This window comes from Mus caroli, unplaced genomic scaffold, assembly GCF_978045245.1.
Source record: "Mus caroli unplaced genomic scaffold, Mus_caroli_1 scaffold_22, whole genome shotgun sequence".
In the NCBI taxonomy this organism is placed as follows: domain Eukaryota; kingdom Metazoa; phylum Chordata; class Mammalia; order Rodentia; family Muridae; genus Mus; species Mus caroli.
The window spans coordinates 5,722,695-5,727,205 of NW_028227277.1; the positions used below are offsets into that span (position 1 = coordinate 5,722,695).

A 4,511-nucleotide genomic window follows, 5' to 3' on the forward strand; every position below is an offset into this window, starting at 1 on the left:
GCTATCTTTGTTTATTACCACCTTCTGTAGAAGAGTCACCTCCGATGAAGGCTGAGTAATATACATAAACATATGGGTAGAGCAATTAGGATTCATTAGAAGTCATTATACTGATGTGTTCATTTAGCACAATTAAAAATAGCAAAATTTCAACTAGGGTTTTATGAACTGTCTAGTGTCAGAGGCTTGCCTGAGATTCACTCCCAAATTAACCATTCTTTAGTAGTTTCTTTTTTATTCTTTATACCACTGTACTCTATTTCCCTTTCCTTAGAAGAGCTCCTCCTCCTTCATGATCCCATACTAGATAGCACATCTCTCTTACTCTAAATGAAACACACACATTAATAAAACTTACAAGCTAATTCCATACATAAGTGAAAGAAGGCATTTTGTGTCTTTCTGGGTCTGGTTTGCCTATTGGACATTTTCCTGATTAACAGTTGATGGGAGAGGATCCAGTATACAGTGAGTGGCGCTATCCCTTCAAAGATGTTGATAAAATAAATAAGAAAGCAAGCTGAGGGTAGGGCTTGAAAGATGACTCAGTGTTTTAGAGCACTGGCTCCTCTTTTAGAAGGCCAGGGTTTGAATCCCAGAACTCAGGGGGCAGCTCATGTGTAGCTCCAGTATCAAAGGACCATGTTCCCTCTAATGGTCTGTGAACCCGGACACACAAGGCCCACAGAAATCCACCCAAGCAAAACACTCTAATAATGTATATGTACATTAATGTATATATAATGTTATTAAAATAAAAGTTAAAAGTAGCTTATATATTTTGTAAGAAGAAAAGCTGAGAAAACTGTGCTGAGAAAGCCAGCAAATAAGTAGCCTTTATCCATTTGCCCTTCCTATTGTCCGACATGAGTTCCTGCCTTGATTTCTCTCTGTGATGGAGTGCAATGTAGAAGATTAACACAAACTAAGCCTTTTTTCAAAGGGAAGGGAGGAAAGGGTGGATGGGATGGGGATTTGTTGAAGGCAACCTGGGAATTGAGCTATCATATAAAATGTAAATAAATCACAAAATTAATGAAAAAAAATTAGTCCTGTGCAGAAAACCAATGTGCAGAACATATGAAATTGCTTTCCTACAATCTCCTAAACTCACATGTGCGGAGCTTGGGCATGCATGTTTTCCATCTGTACCTGTAGGCCACCGAAATCCTCATCAACCCTGTGGAGTTCAACCCTGACTTTCTGGCACAGATGCTCCTCAAAGTGAAGTGGGCAGTGCTTGTGCAGACAGCAGACACCTCAGTATTGGCCGAGGTACTAAAGAGCCAGCTGACAGCTATGAACCAGACAAGATGATTTTGAGGAAGATGTACCCACATGTGACTTGAAATTGATGTCCTGGAGGGTGCCCCGCAATGCCCAGAATCTGGACATCTTTTCCCCATCAGCCGCAGGATCTGCAATATGATGTTGAATGATGAGGAGACAGAGAAGTAACCTTGCTAACCACCACACTGATAGGTGGGAGTGGGTGCGCAGGTGGAGGAATATGCTCATGGAATCAGGGGCACAGGGGATGTGACAGGGGGTTTCTGGGAAAGTAGGAAACTGGGGAAGAGGTCAACATTTGAAATGTAAATTAAAAAAATATACAATTAAAAAAAAAAGACCAACCAAATAATACACAGGGAGGGGCCCATGGCTGCAGCCACATATGTATGGGAGGATGGCCTAGTTGGACACTAGTGGGAGAATAGAAGCATGGCCCTGGAAGACCCCATGCCACAGTGTAAGGGGATGCCAGGACAGGAAAGCAGGAGTGGTTATATTGGTGAGTAGGGGGTGGTGGGATGGGATAGTGGGTTTTCGAAGGGGAAACCAGGAAAAAAATTGAAATGTAAAAATAGAAAATATTTAAGAAAAGAAAAGAAAAGAAAAGAAAAGAAAAGAAAAGAAAAGAAAAGAAAAGAAAAGAGTAAAATAAAACAATGAAATTAAATAAACCACCTTGGGAACAATAAGTTAATACCAGAATAAAAAATCAAAGACGCTGGGTGTGGTGATACAAGCCTTAATCCCTACACTTGGTAGGCAGAGACAGGCGAATTTATGAGTTCCAGGTTAGCCTGATCTTCAGAATGAGTTCCATGACAGAGTGCTACACAGAGAATACCTGCCTCAAAAAAAAAAAAAAAAAAAAAAAAAAAACAGAAAAAAAAGAAAGAAAAGAAAAAAGACAGAAAAAAAGAAAGAAAGAAAGAAAGGAAGGAAGGAAAAAAGGAAGGAAGGAAGGAAGGAAGGAAGGAAGAAAGAAAGAAAGAAAGAAAGAAAGAAAGAAAGAAAGAAAGAAAGAAAGAAAGAAAGAGAGAAAGAAAGAAAGAAAGAAAGAAAGAAAAAAAGAGAGCAAAGCACTCACATGCATGCAGAGTAGCACTGGTTCCAAAGACAGCCCTGTCCTAATGATACTATAGCACATGGTTTCACAAGATGGATTCTGATCATGTTCTCAGATAGGGCATTTTACTATACTATCTAAGTTATCCCCACATGGTCACAAGAAACAAAAGGAAGCCAAGATCAGAGTCAGAAGCAGGTCTTATACTGATGCCAGGCCCAGGCTGTGAGGCACACAACGCTTTCTGTTTTCAAGCTTCCAGAGAATGGTTCTCAACCTTCCTAATGCTGTAGTTCCTTCACATATATACTTCCTTAAGCTATGGTGAGCCCCTCAATATAATTTTTTTTTTGCTACTTCATAACTATAATTTCCTACTGTTATAAATCTTAACATAAATATCTGACATAAAGATAGTTTTAGACAACTCCCATGAAAGTATCACAAGGACTCACAACCTACAGGTTGCCATTCAAGGTGTCAGGCACAAGTAAAACTAGCCATTCCCTAGATTTTCACACTTTCTGCCTTCCGGAACTGTACTAGGATAGATGTGCTCTATTTTAGTTGTCTAAGAATGTGATCATCTGTAACACTACCTGGAAGCACACATGCCCAAGTGGATGAGGGAGTCTCTTTTCCTGTCCTGGAATCTTGGCAGTGTTGAGTCAGTTCTAATCAAATAGAAGAAAAAGGATACTGGACGAATTCCTACTCAAAGGCTTTGGAGACAACAGCGATTCTGTTTTGTTCTTAAGGAGAATAGGAGAGGATTTCTGCTCCATGAAAATGGTCCATACATTCACTAATTTGATGCCTACCTGTCTATTTGTGTGTGCTTTGTACTTTTGTCTGCTGTGTGTCATGCTCTGTGTTCTTGATTATTAACTCTAGGGTCCTCACAATACCTTCAAAATGAAACTCTTCTCAGTATGAAAAACTTTCATACTTGTTCTCTGTTTACAATATGACTCTTTAAAAAATAAGTTTCTAAGTCCTTTGTACAAACAATAAGATCAACATTTCTGTGAAGACACTTTTAATTGAAAATACATCTTTTCATTCAATACATTCTGATTACAGTGCCCCCAAATCCTTCTACATCCTCTCCATTTCTTCTCTCACCCAAATTCACACTTTTTCTTTCTCCCTTTACTAAAATACAAGCAGGCATCTAAATAATAATGATACTAGTAATGATAATAATAATAACAATAATGATGATTAAGATACAATAATAAAAAAAAGAACCAGAATAGAAGAAAGCAAACAGAATAAAATTAGCCAAAGAAAAAGCACAAGAAATACACATGTAGACACAGAGATATACATGTTCACAAACACTCTGAAATCCCATAAAAAGAAAAAAGTGGAAACCATAATATATAAACAAGTGGCCCTTAATGTTTTCTTTAAAGAACTCTGCCAATACTTTATTACATAAAGAACCTCCAAGATTGTCATTAAGTTTGATTTGCATTTGCCAGGTAATGCTGAACTAGAGGCTTAGATTTAAGCATGGTTTGCATACCCAGTGATACCTTATCACTGGATATGCAAAAAATGGGAAAAACATGGAAGAACATTTTTTTTCCTTTCCAAGCTAGAGACTGGAAATAATTTCTGAATTAAAGGTAGGGGCATTTATCCCCTTCCCACTCATTGCTTGGACTCTTTCTGTCTGAGACCTTGCAGGCACTGTGCATACAGATGCTGCTACAGTCTTTTTGAGTTCAATGCACCTGTGCTTAGTAGAACTTGGGGTGAGAGTTTTAACCACATCCATCTATGAAAGTAACAGGATGATAAGAAACATCAATGGTTCATTGAAACTTTGGTTGCTTCATTTTCTATTCTCATGCTGGCTTGCAGCATGACCACCTTCATAGTCTCTGTGAGTTTTGACATGATGAATGAACAGGTAATCTTCAGAGAATAAATAGAAGTAAAGCTCAAGGAATGTATGAGATGGATCACTGTGTAAGGGTACTTGCCACTCAAGGGTGAGTGCCTGAACTTCATCTCTGAAACCTAGACATGGTAGAAAAAGAGGATTGTTTTTTTCCACATTTTCCTGAAATCTCTACATATATGCAGTGGTGTGTGCACAGTTACATACATATATACACACTCAAACAAGTGTAAACACAATGAG

The 4,511-nt window shown here is 38.3% G+C and overlaps 1 pseudogene; it reads left to right on the forward strand.

Annotated features, from left to right (window-relative positions):
- The first annotated feature begins 1,080 nt into the window (after positions 1 to 1,080).
- LOC147000017 (multifunctional methyltransferase subunit TRM112-like protein pseudogene) lies at positions 1,081 to 1,458 on the forward strand (annotated as a pseudogene).
- The last annotated feature ends 3,053 nt before the right edge of the window (positions 1,459 to 4,511 follow it).